A 24435-nucleotide genomic window follows, 5' to 3' on the forward strand; every position below is an offset into this window, starting at 1 on the left:
AAGCCGGGGCCCCCTTAGCCCTCTCTTCCACAGTCCAACTGGGTCTGAGTAATCTGTTCGTCCCTGGTTCAGGGGCTGCGGGTCAGCCCCTGCAAACACCCCTAATCGGCAAGTGGGATGACTGGGGACCTTACGGAAGAGCAGCTGTATACATTGGCGTGAGGATTTCCCTCACTTTCCCAGGCTTTATGTATTGATTTTTAAAAATATATTTTCTATTGATTTCAGAGAGGAAGAAGGAGGGAAAGAGAGATAGAAACATCAACAATGAGAGAGAATCATGGATCGGCTGCCGCCTGCACGCCCCCTACTGGGGATTGAGGAGGAAACCAGGCATGTGCCCTGACGGAAGTCGAACCCAGGACCCTTCAGTCCGCAGGCTGACGTTCTATCCACTGGGCCAAACCGGATATGGCGGGCCAGTTTTATTTTGTGTGTGTGTGTGTTTGTTTTTGTTTTTAGTTTTTTTTTGCTGCGCGGCTACTCGAGAGTGTGCGGTAGCCGAGGGCCGGCCCTGATGCTCTGCGCTTAAAGCTGTACCGCTGTCAACTTGTTATTTACTTTCCAAACCTGAATGACTGAGCAGGGCGAAAGGAGGCGAATCAATCAGCCGCAATGTGACCCTCCAGGCGGAAAAAACGCCGCGCCGCCTTCCGCCGGCGGTGGGGGCAGGGAAGCACGTGTAAAGCGGGGCCGGGTTGCATCATGAGCTCGCTCGCTCGGGGTTGCTGTTGCACCCTGGGTTTTTCGGGTGCCTGTAACAGCTCGGCATCAGCCCGCCCGGGCCCAGGGAGCCCGGGAGCACCTCAGGGCAGGCTCGCGGGGAGGCCCCGCCACGTCCTTTTGGGGGGCCTTGCGAGGCCACCGGTAGATAATAAGGCCCAATGTGTTCTGCTGATTCACAAGTACGGAGACTGTGTAAGTGGGGGTTCTCATTGATGTGCTACATCCCTGACGGGGTGCAGCCTGGCCTGGCAGGGTCATTCGCAGGCCCGCCTTTCGGATGGAGGACCAGCCCCTTAACAACTCGCCTCGGGCCCCCTCCCCCTCCCCCTCCCCCCCCTCCCCGGCCCGCAGAACAACAAACGGCCCAGTGTCCCAGCAAAGAGCAAGTGAGGTGACCGGCTGCAATGCTGAGTGCCCTGGGCTCGGAGCGCGGAGCTCCGCAGACACCAAAAGGGGGGGGGGGCAGCTTGTTAAGAATATTCGGCAAAGCAGACCCCAAGGGCGGAGGGAGTGGGCGCGGGTCTCGTGGAATTAGGGCCGCGAGGGGTGCGTAGTTGTCAGGGACCGGAGGGGAGGAAGGGGCACCCGGGGCCTTGGGTGTCCAGGGCTGGGCCCGGTGAGCCCTGGCAACATCAAACACTTTGGAAAAATGCCCGCCGTCTGCAGCCTGTGGGTGGGGGTGGGAGACAGGGAGGGGGGTTCCCTCCCCCATCCCCGGAGCCCCCACACCCCATCTGCTGGCCTCCACCCCTGTGTGTCTGAGTCTCTTTCTCCCCCAAGCACTTCTGGCTCTCCCCACGAGGTGTTTTGTAAGGTCGAGGCCCCCACTTTTGGGGGAGGGGAGAGTATTGGGGTGTCCTCCAAGCCGCCGATTTTGAGGGCGGTGCCCCTTGGGCAGGTTGCAGGGGTTCTGTGAGGGCAGCCAGGCGGCCTCTCCTTTGAGGTGGGGGAGGGGAACACTCCAGGACTGGCCCGGGTTCCCCTCTCCTGTGGACACCTTGGGGTGGGGGTTGGCCCGGGCCTCCCCTCCCCTCCCCCCCCTCCCCCGCCGGCAGCGGGGTAAAGGCTGCATTTGGGACAGGGTTGGGGTAGGCCAGTGTTCCCTTCAACCTCCCTGGAGGCCACGGGGAGGGACAAGGTTCAGAGCAAGTAGGGAGATGTCAGGTCCCCTCACCCCGCCTAGAAGGTGGGGGACCAGGGGGAGCTTGGGGTGAGGGACTGTGCAGGGGCGCAGGGTCCCTACAGCGGAGAAGGGGCTGGATGGGGGCGCGAGTCCTCCCCAGAGGCCTTGGGGAGGGGCTGCGCTGGGCGCGGGCTCCGCGTCCCGTCCTCGAGGGGGAAGGGCAGGCCTGGGGTCCCTATCCCCCGCGGGGGAGGGGCTGCTTTGGGACGCGGGGGCCCCTCCTGGGCGTGGGGCCTGGGGGAGGGGCGGGCCGGGCGGCGGAGGCGGCCCCTCTGGCAGTCCTCCCGGCCGGGGTCGGCGCTCTGGCGGCGGCCGCTCCCCCCGGAGGTCACTGCCCGTGCCGGTCCCTCCCGCGGTCCCGCCCTCCGCCGCCGCCGCCGCCGCCGCCGCCGCCGCCGCCGCCGCCGCCGCCGCCGCTGCCGCTCCCGCCCCGGCCCCCCCACCTCTCCGCGCTCGGGAGCGTGGAGCTGCCCGCGCCCCCGCCCCGCCGCCGCCGCCGCCGCCGCAGCGCCCTCGCCGCCATTCGCCACCGAAACTTTCCAGCGCCCGCGCCTCTCGGACTCGGCGGCGGGCGGGAGCGGGGGCGGCCCGGGGGGGCGCGCGGCTGCTGCGGGCGCCGGGCCCTGCTCGGCCGCGGCTCGGCCCGGCGGCTCGGCCCGCGGAGGGAGGCTGGGCGCGGCGGCGCCTACAAGTTGCCCAGCCCGCGGCGAGGTGAGTGCGCGGGCCCGGCTGGCGGGAGGGCGCGGGGCGGGGGGCGCAAACTTCTGGGGCGCGTGGGGTCTGGCCGGCGGCTCGGGGCGCCCGCGCGCTCCGCCCGGGCTCGGGAGGGCAGGTCCCCAACTGTCCCCGGGCTCGGGCCGGGGTGCGGCGCGCTCCCTGCAGGCTGAACAATACCCCGATGGGGCCGCTCCCCAAAGTGCCGGCGCGTGGTGCGCGCGCGGAGCCTGGGGGGGCTCCTTTGTTTGGGGAGGGGGAGGCGGCCGGCAAGTTTGGGGAGACGCTGGACCTGCCCTGCGGCGCCTTTTGTCCGCCGCCCCCGGGGCTGGGGGGCGAGTCTGCGGCGCCGCGGGCTCCCCGTGGGGGAGGGGCGCCCCATTCATCCTCGGGCGCGGGCCGGCCCGCTCGGGACCGGGTGGCCGGCGGAGTGAGTGCCCTGCCCGGCGAAGCCCCGCGTCCCGGGAAACTGTCACGGAAGTCGGGAGCCCCCGGGCCGAGCGAGGGGACGGGGCTGAGGGTGACATGGGGGGGGGGCGCCCCTGTTCTGGCGCGGCCTGGGAGGCTGCAGACCTGTTGCTCACGGGCTGGGGGAGGGGTGACCCCAGATCCGGAACCCGGGCCCTGCTCCCCAGGGGACTGTCCCCACGGGCGGGGGCACAGAGTTCCAACGGGGGCAGTGCGTCTTCGGGTCGGTGGCCGCGGGGTACGTGACAACTTGGGGTCGCTGGAGGCCCGCCCGCGCCGGGATGGGGCCTGGGCTTCACGTGCGTCGCCGGCCTGTGCGCACTCAGGCGCGGCCCGGCTCGCTCCCTGCACGGCCGCGCGGCCTCCCCCCGCGTGCATGGGGAATCCCGCCCAGTGAGAGTCGGGGTGCGTCTCTCCCCGGTGGACGTGGTGGAGCGAACCCCCAAAGACACAAAAAGCCAGCCCCCGTCGCCTCCCCAGCTGTCTCCGCTTTGCGTGGTCACGTGGGGCTCGACCCGACTTGTGGCTGGTTTTCTCCCGCGACGCGCCGCCCAGTCCCGGCGGTGAGGGAGGCGCAGGGGGCGGGGCCGCGGGCCTGGAGCGGGAGGGGGCGCGGGCTGAGGTCCCCAGCCCTGGGGCTTCGGGGTCCGGACGGCCGGCAGTGCTGATGTTAAAAAGTTTACAGTTAGTTTTTCCTGGATTGGGAGGGGCGGGGGGGGGGGAAGAGAGAGAGGGTGTTGAGTGTGGACCCGTGAAGTCCTGGAGACGGTGCGTTTCTTGAGAGGATGCGCACGTGCGCGCCGGGCGGCGGGTTTGGGGGGTTTCGGCGGGTTTGGGGGGTTTCGGCGGGTTTGGTGGGAGACCCGGCGGGAGGAGTCGTTCCGGGATAAAAGTTGAAGCTCGTCCTTGACCTTCTTACTAACACGGCCCTTCGGGGAGTGGGTCCCAGATCTTAAGTGAACACGCGCGTGGGGAGGAGGGCAGCGGGTTGGTGTCTGATTGGGAGGGGTGCCCTTTGCCTTCTCGGTGGGCGCAGTGATCCCCGCTCTGTCAGTAGTTTTTCAGGAAGAAATAACAGCCCGGCCCGCCTGGCTCAGTGGTTGAGCATCAACCTATGAGCCTGGAGGTTATGGTTCGATTCCCGGTCAGGGCACATGCCCGGGTGGGGGGGCTTGATCCCTGGTCCTGGGGGGCGTGCAGGAGGCAGCCCATCCATGATTCTGTCTCCGCATGGATGTTTCTCTCCCTCTCCCTTGCTTTCTGAAATCAATAAAATATATATATATATATATATATATATATTATTTTAAAAAGTAGGCTACATCCAATAAGTTAAAATTTCACCAAAGACATTTTAAAAATAGTTCCAACCAGGAAGCGAGACTCCAGTCATTTTGTAAACATTTCTTTTTTTTTTAGGTTGGAAAGATAAACTTTTTTTCCATAACTATTCTCAGTGGGAAGGAAGCCGCTGGAGAGTGGATGTGCGTGTCCCCTCGGGGCCTGCCCTCCTTGGCTGTCCCCTCCTCTCCACCCTCTCCATGGGGCTGAGGGAGACCCACCGAGACCTCAATAAAAGCTGGCTGTGGGGAGGGACTAACCAAGTCATCATGGTTGCAAGAGACAGGAGGACCCAGTCTGAGAAAGAGGTTCAGATCCCCAGGGGACGAAGTGGGGAACAAGGAATCCACTCTTCGGCAGCTTCCTTTTTTAAAAAAAGTATTTTTTTTTTTATTGATGTCAGAGAGGAAGGGAGCGGGAGACAGAGAAACATCCATGATGAGAGAGAATCATGGATCGGCTGTCCCTTGCACGCCCCACACTGGGGATCGAGCCCACAACGCGGACTTGTGCCCTGACCGGGAATCCTCGAACCCGGGACCTCCTGGTTCATAGGTCGACGCTCAACCACTGAGCCGCACCACCCGGCTCTGGCAGCCTATGGGGGTGTTCTCGGAGCAGCTCTGACCCGCCGTCCATGCTCATCCCCGCCGTCAAATATTTACGGGGAACCTGCTTGATGGAAGAGTGCGGACGGAGCTGGAAGCTATGAGAACACTGAGTGGGAGCAAGTTCAGGGTTGAGACGGGACAGACCATTTGGGTCACGTTTCCTTGGTGTTGGTTTGCTCAGATGGAGGTGGGCGGCGTTCGTAGAAGAGGAAGTTGGAGGAGCCGGGTGTGTGTCGGGGCTGTGTTTTCAACGCTGAGCTCTGGAATTTTCCGGATCACCACGGGTTCTCCACTGGGGGCCGTTGGGAATGCCTGAGGGAGCCACCCCTGAGTGTACAGTCAACGCGCCAGGCCCCGTTTTGGGCAAGGTCGGGGGGTGGGTCCCGAGGAAAACAAATGGAGGACTGGCGTTCTTGAGGCACCGATGTGTTTTTGGGGTGCGGGCAGCGTTGGGGTGCTCCCTGAAGGTGGGGCACAGGAATGGACCTGGGAGACCCACAAGGGCGCAGGCCACGCAGGCCGCTGTTGCCGAAACGCAGCCCAGGTTTTTCAGGGTCCGAGACGCGGTGCGCGGTGAACGCCTGTCTCTCGCCCCCCCCCCCACCCCCCCCCCCCCCCCGCCTCTGGTTGCTGATGTCACGGAAGCGTCCTAGGGCTTCTGGTCAGTTCTTGGCACCTTCGGTATTTATTAGGGAGCAGAGCCCCCAAGCAAAAGCCGTCTCCTGTTTCGGGGACCCTCCTTGTCCCCGGCGCCAGGGCGGTTAACCTGGATTTGGGGGTCACCCCGCTGCAGCTCAGAGGCTCAGAAGGGAGCCCGCGATTGAGTGAAGTTGTGGTTTACAGGACTCAACGCCGTGTCAGTCTCTGTCCCTTCCTATGCCAGGTGACTCAGCACCTGTTTGGGACAGCTGGCCGCCGGCCGACACGCGTTCTCCTGTCCATGCCCCTTCTGAGCACCAGCAGGAGACGGGTGCTGGTCCTGCTTCGAACCAGGGCTCTCCTGGGCCAGCCCGTGGCCCCATGTTCTGGCGGCCCCCAGGGGAGTGCCCGTGTGCCCTGCGCCGGGCCTCCTGGCTCCTGGTGGGTGGGGGCCATGGTGGCCTGGTTTGCAGCCAGCATGCCAGGCGCTGAGTGCGTCTTTGGGCAAATCAGTTTTGTCATTGAGAAAGCAAGAGAGACAAGGCAGTGGGTTTCTCAGGCTGGTGGTGAAGGAGACAGGGTTATTCTGGTGCCTGCAGCCCAGCACAATTAGCTTACCATTGTCCTCTACTCTGCAGTCAGGGATTCGGTGTGGAAACGTGTCTTTACTATTTAGGGTGGTCTGTCTCCAGCCATTACTTTCTTTTCTGTTTTCCCCTCTGTGAAGTAAAATTTCAGGATTGGCACCCATGTACACACACACACACACACACACACACACACATGCACACATTCTCTCTGTTTTCCCAGTTAGCATGTAACAGGTTATGGATTTCAGCACACGCATAGATTGGTGTAGCCGGAGATTCAGTAACAGCCCAGACCTGTGCATGTGCTGCCTCTGTGGTTCCTGGATTGTCATCCTTCCCCCGCCCGCACCCGGCACCCGGGACCCGGCACCCGGGACCCTGCCATCAGCTCTGCTGTCCTGTCCTTGGTCATATTCAGACTCAGACAGGAAGTCCCAGTGGCGAGTCCTCCACGCCTCCAGCCCCCCTCCCTTGACACAGCACTTTCACCCGTGGGCACCCGTGGGCACACGTGGGCCACGGTGCTCTCCTCGGCGCGATTGTGTGCTGTGGGTGTTACGGAAAGCAAGGAGAAGCTCACCGGGTCACTTGTACTGTCAATATTTGTAAGAAGCCGGAGGGGAAATATCGGCTGTCTCGTTGGGCCTGCCAGAGGTTTGCGGTCTCCTCGGCCAGGGCCGCTGTCTCGCTGCCAGGGGGTGTGTTTTGATGCCCTGACAGAGAACGTTCCGGAACCTTGAAGACATTTACCGTGCACAGACGCCGGCAGGTTAACGCCGTGTCTGGGCGGTGGTTTGACCGGCGCGTAGGCTGAGAAATCGAGCTGTGTTTGCATTCGTTGGTGCGGACGGAAAGCGAATTCCCAAGTCCGGGGTTCTGGATTGTTCCCTGCATTTCCCGTTGGGCCGTGATTTCCGCTTCTTGTGACCTAACGAGAGACGGCATGTTTTCCGCAAGGAAGGGTCCGTGGCCTGGCCGATAGGCTGCCGTGTTTCACCTGCGCGTGTCCTCACGGCGGGACCGGGCCAGGCGCCCACCTCGGCTTCTCCCACCTCTCACGGGAGAAGGGAAAAGGGCTGCTACTTAAATGTCGGTTGAAGGGCATGGTGGGGCCTGGCCGGCTCCGTGGTTGAGCGTCGACCTAGGAACCAGGAGGTCATGGTTCGATTCCCGGTCAGGGCACAGGCCCGGGTTGCGGGCTCGATCCCCAGCGTGGGGCGTGCAGGAGGCAGCCGATCCATGGTTCTCTCTCCTCATGGATGTTTCTCTCCCTCTCCCTTCCTCCCTGAAATCAATAAAACACACTTTTAAAAAGAGTATGGAGGGTTTTAAAAAAAACCTCATCTGAGGATATTCTCCCATGGATTTTTAGAGACAGTGGAAGGGAGGGAGGGAGGAAGGAGGAAAGAGCTAGCGAGAGAGAAAGAGAGAGAGAGAGAGAGAGATAGAGACAGACAGACACATGGATTGGTTGCTTCCTGTACACACCCTGACTGGGTGGGGTATCGAACCTGCAACCCAGGTCCGTGTTCCTGATGGGGAATCCAACTGGTGACCCTTTGTGTGCGGGGACCCACTCTCTCACCACTGACTCCCTGGCCAGGGCGATGATGGTGGTTTTGTGTTATCTAAAAGTATGGATAGTCCTAGCCAGTGTGGCTCAGTGGATAGAGCGTCGGCCTGCGGGTTGTCAGGTCCCAGATTCGATTTTGGTCAGGGCACATGCCCAGGTTGCGGGCTTGATCCCCAGTCGGGGGCGTGCAGGAGGCAGCCGGTCCATGATTCCCTCTCCTCATGGATGTTTCTCTCTCTCCCCCCCTCTCCCTTCCTCTCTGAAATCAATAAAAAATATATTTAAAAAATTAAACAAAAGTATAGGTAAAGTGAGCTTTTTATGTTCCATGTCTGACTTTCATGTTATCGGTGGTTGAAATAAGCAACGTCTAACTTACCTTTCACTGAGAAACAAGCCAGCCAGCCAGTGGCGGTTTCAGAAGCCACGTGGCTGACGGTGCCTGTGAGCAGTTCCTAGGAGAGTCGGCGTTTGCCGGCTGGTATTTCCCAGACTCGTGGGAGAGTCTGTGCCGGTCTCCGCCGTGTCCAGGCCTCGGGAGCGTGAACTCCAAAAAGCCGGGCCCCAAGGAGCGAGGTGCACGCAGCCCAGAGGGTGACGAGAAGGAGAAGTCGGGGTCTCGTTGCGCACAGCCTGGCGACCCGGTGAGAACGGGGGGGGGGGTGGGAGGGGGCTGCGGGGAGTGGAGCTGCCTGGGAAATGCCGGGGGGCCTCTGGGGACCCGGCCTCAGACTAGGGTGGGGACCCCTTTCCTGCCGAGGGCCATTTGGATACCGATGACACCCTTCCCGGGCCCTACAGAACCCCCGCCTTAAAGATGAGCCGGCTCGGTGTGGTCAAACAGGTGTTTATTTTAAAACACATGTTTATTGGTTTCAGAGAGGAAGGGAGAGAGAGAGAGAAACATCCATAATAATAAAAGCATAATATGCTCATTAGACCAGACAGCTGAATGACCTTCCAGACGTCATTCCGGATGTCCTTCCTGACCAAGCCGTGGTGGTGGGGGCCGAGGCAAAGGTGGTTAGGGGTGATCAGGCAGGCAGGCAAAGGCTGTTAGGGATGATTAGGCAGGCAGGCGAGCAGTTAGGGGCAATCAGGCAGGCAGGCAGAGTGGTTAGGGAGATCAGGCAGACAGGTGAGCGGTTAGGAGCCAGTGGTCCTGGATTATGAGAGGGTGCAGGTCCGGCTGAGGGGACCCCCCTCCCCGCCCCCTGTGCACAAATTTCGTGCACTGGGCCTCTAGTCCATAATGAGAGAGAATCACAGATTGGCTGCCTCCTGCACGTCCCCCCACTGGGGATGGAGCCCACAACCCGAGCATGTGCCCTTCACTGGGATCAAACCGTGACCTCCTGGTTCATAGGTCGGTGCTCAACCACTGAGTCACACCAGCCGGGCATTTTGGGCAAACATTTGATGAACTCACCCCTGGCAGACCACATGCTTTTGGGGGCCTCATACGGTGTGTGTTTGGGGGGGGGGGGGGCTGCAGGACAGAAATGCCTGGTCTCGGGTTTTAATTCCCAGAGGGGTCTCCAGGCAGGTTTCCGGGCCTGTCAGGTGCATGGCGGGTTTGTTGGGGTGCAGGAAGAAAGAATTAAAACGCCCACTTCGTTTTTATCTGATGCTTATAAGCTGTTTGTGATCTATGAAACGTTCATGTCACATTAGTTGAGTGCCGTGTGGAGCTAATAAATGGATGGCATGAATTGGGGATGCCGAGAAGGACTGGCAATGAGGGATGGCATGAATTGGGGATGCCGAGAAGGACTGGCAATGAGGGATGGCATGAGTTGGGGATGCCAAGAAGGACTGGCAATGAGGGATGGCATGAATTGGGGATGCCGAGAAGGACTGGCAATGAGGAGTCAGCTTAGGGATCACTGATGAGGTGCCCACGGGGGCAGGCAGGGCGATGTTCAAGTCCCCGAGTGTAAGTGGGACTCGTATTTATTCCCTGTCGCCTGCAAAATACTATTTTTATGGACTTCAGAGAGGAAGGGAGAGAGAGAAACATCCGTGAGGAGAGAGAATCATGGACCGGCTGCCCCCTGCACGCCCCCCACTGGGGATGGAGCCCGCAATCCCGGGCCTGTGCCCTGACCGGGAATCGAACCCTGACCTCCTGGTTCACAGGTCGACGCTCAACCGCTGGGCCACGCCGGCCGGGAATGCTGTGCTGTCTAAGCCCCCAGGACCGCCGTGTGCTCGGGATCTGCTGATTCGGTTGGTCCACCCGCTGCGTTCAGGGTGCACACCCTCGGCCCCGGACGCGGGCTCCTGGCGGGAGAAGTGGGCCCTCGGTGGCAAGGCCGCCCCGTGACCTCGTGCGGGAACCGGGTGTGGTGAGCGTCTCCGGTGCCTCTAGCTGCTGTGTTGTGTCGTCCGGCATCCTCCTTGCGAGAGACACATTTCCTCGGTCCCTGGTTACTCGTTTTTCTTTTCTTTTTTTTCTTTTGCATTTCACACGGGTGTCTTTGCAAATAGAACGCTCGTTTGAGGGACGCCGTCTTCCTGGTGTCACGGTAAATAAATAGAACGGCGGTAACGCGGCCCGCGCGCGGGCTGTGGGCGTGAGAACCAGGCTCTCCTCCAAGAGACAGGGCTCCTGGCCCAGGGCCTTGGCTGAGGTTTGGTTTTTATGGCACTGAGTGGCAGCGGCGGCCGCTCCAGCGTTTCCTCGCCTGCCTGCCTGCCTTCCTTCCTTTCTTCCTTCCTTCTCCCTCCCTCCCTCCCTCCCTCCCTCCCTCCCTCCCTCCCTCCCTCCCTTCCTCATCTGAGGAGTGAGGAGATTTTCCCCAGTGTTTTTAGAGAGAGTGAAGGGTTGAGGGAGAGGGAGAGAGAGACAGAGAAACATGGATGCAACAGACACATCTATTGGTTGCTGCCCACACACGCCCGCACTGGGTGGGGATCAGACCTCCAGCCCAGGTATGTGCCCTTGACGGGGAGTCGAACCTGCGACCCTCCGGTGTGCACACCGACGCTGTCACCGCGGAGCCACACGGGCCAGCCTTTCGGGTCTGTCCGTCCGTCCGTCCAACTGGAGACGATGTGCAACGTGTTGGCCTTGCTCTTCGTGGTCGTTTTTGGCGTGCGCTCCGGTTTCTGCCTGTGGGACGCTGGGATTCGCAGGGTCACCGCGTACCTAGAGGGAAGGTGACGGACGGCCGGGCAGCTGCTGGGGAGCCTTGTAAGTGAAAGGGAGGTGACGGTTGGCCGTTTCTAAGGGGCAGGGACTCCTAGTGTCTCACCTGGCTGGTCGGGGTCTGCCTCGGCGTTCACTGCCCTTTAGAGGATCTGTCTCCTGCTTGCTAGAAAGTGTTCCCTTGATGGTACGACTAGTGGCCCGGTGCACGAAATTCATGCACGGGATGGGGGGGGGTGTCCCTCAGCCAGGCCTGCTCCCTCTCCAACCTGGGACCCCTCAGGGGATGTCCGACTGACGGACATCCCTCTCGCAATCCGGAACTGCTGGTTCCTAACCGCCCGCCTGCCTGCTTGATTGCCCCAACCACTCTGCCTGCCGGCCTGCTCGCCCCCAACTGCCCCCCCCCCCCCGGCCTGATTGCCCCTAACTGCCTCATCCTTGGCTCTGCCACCATGGCTTTGTCTGGAAGGACGTCCGGAAGGTCTCCTGGTCTAATTAGCATATTACCCTTTTATTAGGATAGATTCAGGAGGCACCTCCTGTGAGGAGAGAGCAGAAACAGGAAGTCGAATTTTTATTGTTGTTGTTCATCGTCACCCAAGGATATTTTTCCATTGATTTTTAGAAAGTGGGAGGGAGGGGGAGAGACGGCGAGAAACATCGATGTGAGAGAGACACGTCGATGGGTTGCCGCCCACACGCAGGGCCAGGGAGCGAGCCTGCAACTGAGGTCTGTGCCCTTGGCGGGAATCGAACCCGGGACCCTTCGGTCCGCAGGCCGGTGCTCTGTCCACTGAGCCAAGCCAGGTGGGGCAGGAAGTGGAACTTTTTATCACCGTATCCTGCGCTTCTGTCTGTTCTCCGGAGACGAGCACACGGGAGCACAACACACTGAGTTACCCTGAGGGTCTTTGCGAATGTGCTTTCCTGAAATTACTTCTTATTTGTCCTTTACTGATTTTTAAAGAGAGAGGAAGGGAGAGAGAGAGAGAGAGAGAGAGGGAGAGAGAGACATCAATGGTGAGAGTGAAACTTCATCAGTTGTCTGCCTCCTGCACGCACCCCACTGGGGATCCAGCCCGAAACCCAGGCATGTGCCCTGACTGGGACTCGAACCCTGACCTCCTGGGTCATAGGTCGACTCTCAGCCACCGAGCCACGCCGGCCGGGCGGGAGTGTCGTTATTTGTCCTTGCCTGGCCCCTGTTAGGTAAAGTGAGGCGACACCTGTGAGTGACACCGAGGGCAGGTGGCCCAGACGCCAGTGAATTGCTCTAGCGCCAGGTGGTGGTGGTGGGGGGTGCCTGTGGGGAGGGCCCTGGTCATTATCACTGGACTAGAGGCCTGGTGCACGAATTTGTGCACGGGTGGGGTCCCTCGGCCTGGCCGGCGATCGGGGCCGGTGGGGGCCATCGCGCCCAGTCCCGATTGGGGCGGCCGGTGTGGGGGAGGGACCGCGGGGGGTTGGCTGTGGGGGCGCACTGACCACCAGGGGCAGCTCCTGCGTTGAGCATCTGCCCCCCGGTGGTCGGGGCGCGTCACAGCGACCGGTCGACCAGTTAGGCTTTTATATATGTAGGTGGTTTGCCGGCCAGATTGCCCGTGTGATGTTTCACGGAGGCGTGTCAGAGCGGCCCCCACCCAGGAACTGTTTCCCACTTGCATACAGCAGGCGCTCAGTAAGTGCAGGCTTGCAGGTGTCACCTCTGAGACGGGCGGAGGTGGATGGAGCAGGCATGTTGGGGAACTGGACCCTGGTCAAAGCCGTGTGCACCCTGAGCTTCGAGAGCAGAAAAACAGCGGGCTTTTACCATCGTTGACATACCATCTACACGGAGTGGCCAGATGAGGATGATCTCTGAACGCGTAGTCATCTGGCCACTCAGTGTACATCCTATAGAATAAAAGGCTGATATGCAAATTGTCTCCTCGACCAGGAGTTCGACCAGCAGGCAGGCCGGCCAACCGCCCATGTCCCCTCCCCCTGGCCAGGCTGGACCCCACCCATGCACAAATTCATGCACCCAGCCTGTAATATATATATATATATATATATATATATATATATATATATACACACACACACACACACACACACATACACACACACACTCACTCTCTCTCTCTTTCTCTCTCTCTCTGAGTGGCCAGATTATTATGCGTTCAGAGATCATCATAATCTGGCCACTCCGTGTACATAGTTTAGGTCTATTTTTATTGATTTCAGAGAGGAAGGGAGAGGAAGAGAGAGAGAAACATCCATGATGAGAGAGAATCTTGGACCGGCTGCCTCCTGCACGCCTCCTACTGGGGTTCGAGCCCAAAACCTGGGCGTGTGCCCTTGACGGGAATCGAACCCGGGACCCGTCAGTCCCTTCCACGGGGCCACACCAGCGAGGGTTATCTGCGTCTTTTATGTCGGGGAAGGCAGCTGCCCCTCGTTAGGACGGTCGGGTCGTTAAAATGAGCTCTCTTCGTTTCTTCCCGCGGAGATGAGAAACGGATTGTCCTTCAGGCATCGCATGGGGAGCGTTCTAATGGGGAATCTGAAGCCGGCAAACTGCTCCCACCTGTGGACTCACCCTAAACATAGAGGAAGATCAGCTCGTGGAAATATTTCCTCTTCATCCCCGTCCGGCTAGCTCGTACCCCCCCAACCGGCAGGTCATTCCTAGCCGCGTTCTTAATGTTGTTGCCGTCCTGGCGTGTTTTCGGAAAAGGGAGTTGGGACGGGACTGGATGTTTTCATTATTCCCCGAACCGTGTGTAAATGGAAAATGGGACCCGCCGGCGTGGCTCAGTGGTTGAGCGTTGACCTATGAGCCAGGAGGTCCCGGTCGGGGCACAGGCCCGGGTTGCGGGCTCGATCCCCAGTGTGGGGCGTGCAGAGGCAGACGATCCATGATTCTCTCTCGTCATGGATGTTTCTCTCTCTCTCCCCCTCTGAAATCAATAAAGATATAGCTATAATAATAAAGACGTGATATGCTAATTAGACCAGACGACCGTCTGGACGAATCCGGGGCTTCCAGGGAAGCCCGGGTCCCGGGTGCCAGCGGGTGCTGGCAGCGGCGGATGGGGGGTGGGGAGGGAGGAAGGCCTTCTCGTGCACGAATTTCGTGCATCGATCGGGCCTCTGGTTTTAAAAATAAATGGAAAATGCCGCTCAGCAAAAGCTGTCTTGTGAGTTTTCATTCTCTCAGTTGTTATGTGTTCTCACACACACACACAGTGTCACACGCCTGGCATCGCAGACGGGCGAGCTCGGGGCCCCGTGTTTCCGCGTGGCGTCTGCTTTAAGGGGAGTGGGGGCGCGGTCCACGGCTCGCTCTCTGAGAGTAAATGCTCAGCCCTCTCCACTTTCCCGGCTTCGTTAGCTTTCCCACCGACGGGGCTGTATTCGGACGACAGATGTGTGTTTCTGCGTGGGTTTCCGGTGGCCCAGATGTTCGTCCGAGTGGAATTTTTCTCCCTCGCACCGCTGGGTCGGGCGGCCGCTCGTGCGTGGCGGCCTAGGCGCCTGGATTGAGGGGGGCACGGTGGAGACTGGGCCGGCGTCTCTGAGCGGGGTCCCTGGGGTTCCGTGGTGCGCAACATGCGTGTTTGCTGTGATGCCGTTCAGTGGGACAGAACTGAAAGTCTGGCTGAAGGTCAAGTGGGTTTTCTTTCCTTTTTTTTTTTTAAAAAAAATGTATTTTTGATTTCAGAGAGAAAGGGAGAGGGAGAGAGAGAGAGAGAAACATCCATGATGAGGTAGAATCATGGACCGGCTGCCTCCTGCACGCCCCCTACTGGGGATGGAGCCCACAACTCCGGCATGTGCCCTGACCGGGAATCGAACCGTGACCTCCTGGTTCATAGGTCGACACTCAGCCGCCGAGCCCCGCCAGCCGGGCGAGGTGCCTGCATTTTTTAAAATCCGCCGTGACAGAATCACTGAGCCACACCGGTCAGGGCCGTCCTCAATTTTTCCGAGGGGACAGGGTTACGGAGAGAGAATTCATAGACTGTGCCACTCGCCCGCGTACAGGGTGTCATCGCGAACTGGCCTTCCTGGCATTCTCAGCGGGTTGTGCAATGCCCAGCACGCTCTCATTCTAGGACATGGGCGTCACCTCCAAGAAACGCCGCACCCAGGAAGCCGCCCTCCCTGCCCTCCCTGCCCCCGCTGCCCCGGCCGCTGGCAGCCACCCGTCTGCTTTCTCCGGATTCCTCTTTCCTGGACGTGGCCTGTAAATGGAGTCAGGCCATGAGCGCCTGGTCTGTGTGTCTGGCTTCTTTCTTGTATTATTATTATTATTATTATTATTATTATTATTATTATTAATTATTTTATATATATTCTTACTGATTTCAGAGAGGAAGGGAGAGAGAGAGAGAGAGAGACATCAGTGATGAGAATCACGGATCAGCCGCCTCCTGCACGCCCCCTCCTGGGATGGAGCCTGCAACCCGGGCACGTGCCCTTGACCAGAATCGAACCCGGGACCCTGAAGTCCCCAGGCCGATGCTCTACCCACTGAGCCACACCAGCCAGGGCTCTCTTATTATTTTGGGGGCTCTTCCACGCTGTGGCGTGTCTCGCTGCGCTTCTGTGGGGATTGTGGGTAACCCGGGCAGGTTTGGGGTCAGGGGTGCGGGATGGAGGTGGGAGAATGTTCTGGGCTGGGATGCCAGACCCAGCTGCCCTCCTCCAGTGACATTTAAAATGGAAGGTGGTTCCCCCGTGGAGCGTGGCGTGCAAAGTCCATTTTCGTTCGGCTTTCCACTCTGGCCCGAGGGGTCGTGTCTGTCTTTCGTTTTTCTTTAAAAAAAATTTTTTTTTTTATTTTTTATTGATTTCAGAGAGGAAGGGAGAGGGAGAGAGAAACATCCATGATGAGAGAATCATGGGCCGGCTGCCTCCCGCACGCCCCACGCTGGGGATCGAGTCCGCAACCCGGGCCTGTGCCCTGACCGGGAATCGAACCCTGACCTCCTGGTTCCCAGGTCGGCGCTCAACCACGGAGCCAGCCGGCCGGGCGGTTTCTAAGATTGTGTGTGTGTGTGTGTGTGTGTGTGTGTGTGTTTGCTTTTTATCGTCTGCTTGGCTTTGCATTCATTTCCCAGTTTCATTCATTGTCTCCTGGCACGGAGGCTAATGATGGAGCCTTTGCTGGGGTTGTGGGATGTGCCTGGGGATCTGAGTGTTGTTTTCTGCAGGTGGGGCTGGCCAGCGCTTTCCGTTCAGCGTGCTTTTTCTTTCTCCTCCCTCGCAAGGTCGCGTGGTCTTAAGGCCAGGGTCACGCGTGCGTTTCCCTGCTGCTGCGCACGGGCGTGTGCGTGGCGAATCGTGGTGGGCGGCTAAGGGTGTCCACCGCCCTGCGCCTCCCTCTCTGTGGTAAAGGGCTGAGCCACGACCAGCAGGGCCGGGGTGGACCTGGGGGGCGGGGGGTGAAGGATTAAAGAAGACAGACGAGAATACAGTTGGGGCCAGGTGGGTCACGGCGCCTGGATGAGGGCGCGGTGCCCCTGCCTGTAGGTGCCCCTGCCTGTAAGCGACGTTTTATTTCGCAGGCGGATCCCCCGAAGCAAGAACTCTGTCAAGCCTTGTTTTGGCAGCTCTCGCCCCCCCCCCCCCCCACATCCCTCATCCCTCAGCTGCCGAGGACGTCTGGTTAAGCCGGACGATGAGGTCAGGCTTACAACCCCAGCCTTGAGCCTGTCCGAACGCTGTAGCCGCTCTCCAGGAAGGAAGGGCCGCTGACCAGGCCTCCGCGGACCGGCCCGTGTACCTGGGGGTGGGTCCTGCTGCTGTCTCCGGGTGGGTGTCGGGTGCTGGGTGGCAGAACGCAGGCTTGGATCTCAGCGGCGAGGGCGCTGGCCCCGAGGCTGCCCGCGCTGTGTGGTGCTGGGGGTGGGGACGCTGGGGCTCCGGGAAGAAATGCCGGGCCGGTTGCTTGCTGGCAGGGCCCCCAGCGAGCAGCGCCGTGAGCTCAGGGTCTGCCCACCTGTTTAAATCTTTATTGTTGAAAATACTTCATATGCCCCCCATTTCCCCCCATTATCCCTTTTTAACCCCCTCCCCCCCGGCCTCCGCCACCCTGTTGTCTGTGTCCACGGGTGATGTGTATACACATACAAGGTCCTTGGTTGATTCCCGCCCTTCCTCCCTCCCCCCCCCCCCCCCCCGCCTTCGCTCTGAGGTTCCGCAGTCTGTTCGATGCTTCTGTGTCTCTGGTCCTATTTTGTTCATCGGTTTATGTTGTAACCAGGTTCCACCTATGAGTGAGGTCACGGGATACGTGTCTTTCTCTGACCGGCTCGTTTCGCCCAGGCTCACATGCTCCAGGTCCCGCCAGGCGGTCTCACAGGGTTAGAGACCCTCCTTTTTCACAGCTGCGTAGTATTCCCTGGTTTTCCCCGTTGATTTCTAGAGAGGGGGGAAGGGAAGGGGAGACACACACACACACAGAGAGAGAGAGACACATGGATGTGAGAGAGACACATCGATTGGTTGCCTCCTGCACACCCGGGCCCTCGGATGGGGCCTGCCATTCAGGAACGTGTCCTTGACCAGACTCGAACCCGGGGCCCTTGGGTGCGCGGGGCGATGTTCTTAACCGCCGAGCAATAGCTGCCGCGGGCAGACTTCCCTTTATAAAGGGAGTGCATTTCTGATTTCTTGGGATGTGTTCCTGGAAGTGGGATTAGGGACATGCACTGGGGGTGGGGTGGGGGTGGGGCGGCCCGAGAGAGGTCCGGAGGGGAAGGAGACAGGTGTAATACTTTCAACAATACGGACTTGAATTGGAGAACAGAGAAGAGAGAGAGAGTGCGGAGGCATCGGTCCGGAGCCCCTGGGGTCGGTGAGGACCGGGTCAGCCAACTACGCGCTGCCTCTAGGTCAGTGGTCGGCAAACTGCGGCTCGCGAGCCACATACAGCTCGTGAGCCCGCGGTCTGCCGCTCTGTTGACTAACGAGTTCGCCGACCGCTGGCCTAGACTCTCGATTCCAGTAATTATAGGCTGCTGCTGTTCCTTGTGATTAAGCCCCTATCGGCTGCCAGCCACTCATGGAAGTCACTTGGTTATTTTTTAAAAAATGCTTTTTCCGCTTTGGGAATGGTTGATTGACGTGGTCCAGCCCTTTTTTCTTTTTTTTGTCTAGAATGAATTTTGCATGAAAGTGTAGAAATTGGCCCGGCGGACATGGCTCCGTGGTTGAGCATTGACCTATGAACCAGGAGGTCACGGTTCAGTTCTGGTCCGGGGCACAGGCCCGGGTTGCGGGCTGGATCCCCAGTGGGGGGCGTGCAGGAGGCAGCCGATCCATGATTCTCTCTCCTCATGGATGTTTCTCTCTCTCTCTCTCTCTCTCCCCCCGCCCTCTGAAATCAATAAAAAATATTTAGAAAACGTAGGCATTGAGCAGTTAGAAAGCCAGGGTCCATCTGGGGGAGGAAGGCCACCACGGAGTCAGCCGGAGGCCCCTCGGGGAGAGACGGGGAGAGACGGCCCTTCTCGGCCTGTTGGCTGCCCGTATCCAAGGGCCTTGCGGTGGATCCCGCCCCACAGACCTCCTGTCACCATCTCACCCAGCGGGACAAGGTGGCGGAGGCCGGGGGCAGGGCGTGTGTGTGTGAAGGCGAGGAAAGCGTGGGCCGATGAGGCCGCTGGCAGGGCCGGCGACGGGAGAGGCGGGCTGGCGAGGACAGACAGGGACAGCTTGGCCGGGGCTGGGACCCGTGACTCAGGCAGTGATGGGGAGAGCGGTTCCGGGGTCATTCGCCTCCAGGCTGCCCCGGGCCTGCCCCTCAAAGGAATGCTCTTGGGAACGCGTTCGGCTCAGCTCCTGGCTTCGCTGCTGGGGTGTGTTTTAAATATCTTGTTCTTGATGTCAGAGAGGAAGGGAGGGAGAGGGAGAGAAACATCAACGATGAGAGAATCATGGACCGGCTGCCTCCTGCACGCCCCCCACTGGGGATGGAGCCCCCAACCCGGGCAGATGCCCTGACCGGAATCGAACCCTGACCTCCTGGTTCCTGGGTCGACGCTCAATGACTGAGCCGCGCCGGCCGGTTGCTCTAACCTCCTGCAGGGCCGCTGCCCCCACGGTGCACCCGTGAGTCACGTTTAATGGGACATGAGGCTCTGGGAGACACGGGTTCTCCTGTGTGGTGGTTGGGTTATTGGAGGCAGTGTCGTCAGTCAGTGCCTGACCTCATTCGTGATTCCCTGGGTTCAATAAAAACAGGCCAGGTCGCCGGCTGGTGTGGCTCAGCGGCTGAGCTCGACCCGGGAACCAGGAGGTCACCGGTTCGATTCCCGGTCGGGGCACGTGCCCGGGTTGCAGGCTCCATCGCTGGTGGGGGCCGTGCAGGAGGCAGGCAAGCTGCGACTTCCTCTCTCATCGATGTCTGTCTCTCTCCCTCTCCCTTCCTCTCTCTCAAGACCAATAAAAGCATGTTTTAAAGAAATTGGCCATGTGGTTGTAGGTAACGTTTTGGGAGGGGTCCCGTACGCAGACCGACCGATGTTTTCCTGGGAAGAGGCGATGAATGGGAGCAGCATTCCTGGGTTTTAGTCCCGATGGCGTCCTTCACCGCCCACGTGACACGGGAGGGTAAAAGGATGTCCTGTTTCTCCTGACAACACGGGGTGGGGGGAGGGCTCGCCAAGTGCTCCGAGCTGCGGTTCGAGGCACCCACCCCTCGCTGGCACCACTGCAGTCACAATCCTGGTGGTCGACGGCGCGTGGTGCCGCCCGGGGCGCAGGCCGTCTGGGGGCCCTCGCGTCACCTCACGGGGAATTCTCTGTGGGATTCACCTGCCTGTGCCCTCAGTAACCTCCTAGCACAGCGGTCGGCAAACTGCGGCTCGCGAGCCACATGCGGCTCTTGGGCCCTTGAGTGTTTAGCAAAGGCCAGCTTAGGAGGACCCTAATTAAGGTAATAACAATGTACCTAGCTAAAAAATTCGGCTCTCAAAGGAACTTCAGTCGTCGTACTGTTGGTATTTGGCTTCTGCTGACTCACGAGTTTGCCCACCACTGTGACCTAGCAAACGCCGCGCTTCAGGGTTGACTCATCACGGTGCCTGAGCACCTTTTCTTTTTTTACGTGTATTTTTATTGTCGTCAGAGAGGAAGGGGGAGAGAAACATCCATGATGAGAGAACCACGGATCAGCTGCCTCCTGCACGCCCCCCACTGGGGATTGAGCCCCAGACCCGGGCCTGTGCCCTTGACCGGAATGGAACCTGGGACCATTCAGTCCACAGGCCGACGCTCTATCCACTGAGCCACACCAGCCAGGGTGGAGCACTTTTTTTTTTTTGATATATTTTATTGACATCAGAGAGTGAGAAACATCGACGATGAGAAGCCATGACCGGCCGTTGGCTGGGCTGCCTCCTGCACGCCCCACGCTGGGGATGGAGCCCTCAGCCCGGCATGTGCCCTGACCGGGAATCGAACCCAGGACCCTTCAGGCTGCAGGCCGGTGCTCTAACCACTGAGCCACGCCGGCTAGGGCTTGAGCCCTTATTCGATGCTGATGCCAGGCCAGCTTCTCTCTGATCCTGTTGCTCAGGGAGGCGGAGCGGGCGCAGGCTCGTGGGCACCCAGGCCCGGGGGACGTTGGGTGGTAACGAGGGGCCCCGGAGGCTCTCGTCCAGGTTCAGATCGGAGGGCCCTCGCCGCGCCCTCTCTTGTGAACGCTGTTTCCTCGGTTCCATTGTCGGAAGCTTCGCTCCAGTATTTGCAGAACATGAGGCGTTAGTGCCGTGAAAGGCCCCTTTTTAAAAAGAAATACGTGCCGAAACCGGTTTGGCTCAGTGGATAGAGCGTCGGCCTGCGGACTGAAGGGTCCCGGGTTCGATTCCGGTCAAGGGCATGTAACTTGGTTGCGGGCACATCCCCAGTAGGAGGTGTGCAGGAGGCAACTGATCGATGTTTCTCTCTCATCGATGTTTCTGACTATCTATCCCTCTTCCTTCCTCTCTATAAAAAAATCAATAAAATATTAAAAAAATAAATAAAAAATAAAAAGAAATACGTGTTCACTGATTGCAGAGAGGAAGGGAGAGGGAGAGACACATCCATATGTGATGAGAGAGAATCGTGGACCGGCTGCCCCCTGCAGGCCCCCCCGCTGGGGATGGACCCCACCCGGCCTGTGTGCTGCCCGGGAATCGAACCCTGACCTCCTGGTTCATAGGTCAACGCTCAACCACCGAACCCCTCAGGCGGGCGGAAGGCCTTTTTGTCTTGCCCGTGACAGGAAGCGGTTTTCCCGTTCATTGCCTGCGTTTGTCCCAGTTGCTCTTTACGGGGTGTCCACGCCTGTCGGGGTCCCCGGCCTCGTTTCTCAGAGCACCAGGAGGTGCCCCCGGCAGAGACTGCTGGGTGCTGACCCTTCCACTTAATACAACGTTCTAGTGCAAACGAGTTACTTGGTTCCTTATAGGCCGGACATCAAGGCGCACAAATAGGCCGAGAGGTGCTGTGTGCCATCACGCGGCGACCCGCAAAGGTGGCGTCTTCTGTAACCTGGGCAGCGGCCGGAAGTGGCCCTGCAGGGAACCTGCCTGTCCCTACGTCCACCGTGTCTGCGTGCTTGCGCTTTACATCGTTCTACGTGTCTGCGTGCTCTGCTCTTACGTTCCCGGTGTCTGCGTGCTCTCGTCTTAGGTTCCTCGTGTCTGCGAGTGTTCGCCTTAACGTTCCGTGTTTCTGCGTGCACTCGCTTTAGGTTCCCCGAGTCTGCGTGCTCTCGCCTTAACGTTCCCGGTGTCTGCGTGCTCTCGCCTTAACGTTCCCGGTGTCTATGTGCTCCTGCCTTACGTTCCCCGTGTCTGCAAGTGTTCGCCTTAAAGTTCCCCGGTGTCCGCGTGCATTCGCTTTAGATTCCCCGTGTCTGCGAGCACTGGCCTTAACGTTCCGTGTTTCTGCGTGCACTCGCTTTAGGTTCCCCGAGTCTGCGTGCTCTCGCCTTAACGTTCCCGGTGTCTGCGTGCTCTCGCCTTAACGTTCCCGGTGTCTATGTGCTCCTGCCTTACGTTCCCCGTGTCTGCAAGTGTTCGCCTTAAAGTTCCCCGGTGTCCGCGTGCATTCGCTTTAGATTCCCCGTGTCTGCGAGCACTGGCCTTAACGTTCCGTGTTTCTGCGTGCACTCGCTTTAGGTTCCCCGAGTCTGCGTGCTCTCGCCTTAACGTTCCCCGGTGTCTGCGTGTTCTCGCCTTAACGTTCCCTAGTGTCTGCGTGTTCTCGCCTTAACGTTCCCCAGTGTCTGCGTGTTCTCGCCTTAACGTTCCCCAGTGTCTGCGTGCACTCGCTTTAGGTTCCCCGAGTCTGCGTGCTCTCGCCTTAACGTTCCCGGTGTCTGCGTGCACTCGCTTTAGGTTCCCCGGTGTCTGCGTGCTCTCGCCTTACGTTCCCCGTGTCTGCGTGCACTCGCTTTAGGTTCCCCGGTGTCTGCGTGCTCTCGCCTTACGTTCCCCGTGTCTGCAAGTGTTCGCCTTAACGTTCCCCGTGTCTGCGTGCTCTCGCCCTAACTTCCCCGAGTCTGCGTGTTCTCGCCTAAAGTTCCCCAGAGTCTGCGTGTTCTTGCCTTAACGTTCCCGTGTCTGCGTGTTCTTGCCTTAACGTTCCCGTGTCTGCGTGCACTCGCTTTAGGTTCCCCGAGTCTGCGTGCTCTCGCCTTAAAGTTCCCCGGTGTCTGCGTGCTCTCGCCTTAACGTTCCCGGTGTCTGCGTGCTCTCGCCTTAACGTTCCCGGTGTCTGCGTGCTCTCGCCTTAACGTTCCCCGTGTCTGCGTGCACTCGCTTTAGGTTCCCCGAGTCTGCGTGCTCTCGCCTTAACGTTCCCGGTGTCTGCGTGTTCTCGCCTTAACGTTCCCCAGTGTCTGCGTGTTCTTGCCTTAACGTTCCCGTGTCTGCGTGCACTCGCTTTAGGTTCCCCGAGTCTGCGTGCTCTCGCCTTAACGTTCCCGGTGTCTGCGTGTTCTCGCCTTAACGTTCCCCAGTGTCTGCGTGTTCTTGCCTTAACGTTCCCGTGTCTGCGTGCACTCGCTTTAGGTTCCCCGAGTCTGCGTGCTCTCGCCTTAACGTTCCCCGGTGTCTGCGTGCTCTCGCCTTAACGTTCCCCGGTGTCTGCGTGCTCTCGCCTTAACGTTCCCCGTGTCTGCGTGTTCTCGCCTTAAAGTTCCCCGGTGTCTGCGTGCTCTCGCCTTAAAGTTCCCCGGTGTCTGCGTGCTCTCGCCTTAACGTTCCCGGTGTCTGCGTGCTCTCGCCTTAACGTTCCCCAGTGTCTGCGTGCACTCGCTTTAACGTTCCCCGGTGTCTGCGTGCTCTCGCCTTAACGTTCCGTGTTTCTGCGTGCACTCGCTTTAGGTTCCCCATGTCTGCGTGCTCCCGCCTTACGTCCCCGTGTCTGCAAGTGTTCGCCTTAACGTTCCCGGTGTCTGCGTGCACTCGCCTTAACGTTCCCCGTGTCTGCGTGCACTCGCTTTAGGTTCCCCGAGTCTGCGTGCTCTAGCCTTAACGTTCCCCGGTGTCTGCGTGCAGTCGCTTTAGGTTCCCCGAGTCTGCGTGTTCTCGCCTTAATGTTCCCGGTGTCTGCGTGCTCTCGCCTTAACGTTCCCCGTGTCTGCGTGCACTCGCTTTAGGTTCCCCGAGTCTGCGTGTTCTCGCCTTAAAGTTCCCCGGTGTCTGCGTGCTCTCGCCTTAACGTTCCCGGTGTCTGCGTGCTCTTGCCTTAACGTTCCCGGTGTCTGCGTGCTCTCGCCTTAACGTTCCCCGTGTCTGCGTGCACTCGCTTTAGGTTCCCCGAGTCTGCGTGCTCTCGCCTTAACGTTCCCGGTGTCTGCGTGTTCTCGCCTTAACGTTCCCCAGTGTCTGCGTGTTCTTGCCTTAACGTTCCCGTGTCTGCGTGCACTCTTAGGTTCCCCGAGTCTGCGTGCTCTCGCCTTAACGTTCCCGGTGTCTGCGTGTTCTCGCCTTAACGTTCCCCAGTGTCTGCGTGTTCTTGCCTTAACGTTCCCGTGTCTGCGTGCACTCGCTTTAGGTTCCCCGAGTCTGCGTGTTCTCGCCTTAACGTTCCCTGGTGTCTGCGTGCACTCGCTTTAGGTTCCCCGAGTCTGCGTGTTCTCGCCTTAATGTTCCCGGTGTCTGCGTGTTCTCGCCTTAACGTTCCCCGTGTCTGCGTGCACTCGCTTTAGGTTCCCCGAGTCTGCGTGTTCTCGCCTTAATGTTCCCGGTGTCTGCGTGCTCTCGCCTTAACGTTCCCCGTGTCTGCGTGCAGTCGCTTTAGGTTCCCCGAGTCTGCGTGTTCTCGCCTTAATGTTCCCGGTGTCTGCGTGCTCTCGCCTTAACGTTCCCCGTGTCTGCGTGCACTCGCTTTAGGTTCCCCGAGTCTGCGTGTTCTCGCCTTAACGTTCCCCGTGTCTGCGTGCACTC

General features: G+C 59.6%; 1 protein-coding gene across 4 annotated transcripts in view; it reads left to right on the forward strand.

The window, feature by feature from the left end:
* Positions 1 to 713: 713 nt before the first annotated feature.
* Positions 714 to 24435, forward strand: part of TBL1X (transducin beta like 1 X-linked) — a 137655-nt gene continuing 113933 nt past the window's right edge. Inside the window, exon 1 of one of the 4 annotated variants that reach the window (XM_080653579.1) lies at positions 714 to 918. The gene's annotated coding sequence lies outside the window, so the exon portion shown is untranslated. Of the gene's footprint in view, positions 919 to 2483; positions 2621 to 24435 lie in introns of those variants that run through there. The other 3 variants (XM_080653581.1, XM_080653578.1, XM_080653582.1) reach the window with 3 other exon arrangements.

Source organism: Plecotus auritus (assembly GCF_963455305.1).
Source record: "Plecotus auritus genome assembly, chromosome: X".
NCBI lineage: Eukaryota > Metazoa > Chordata > Mammalia > Chiroptera > Vespertilionidae > Plecotus > Plecotus auritus.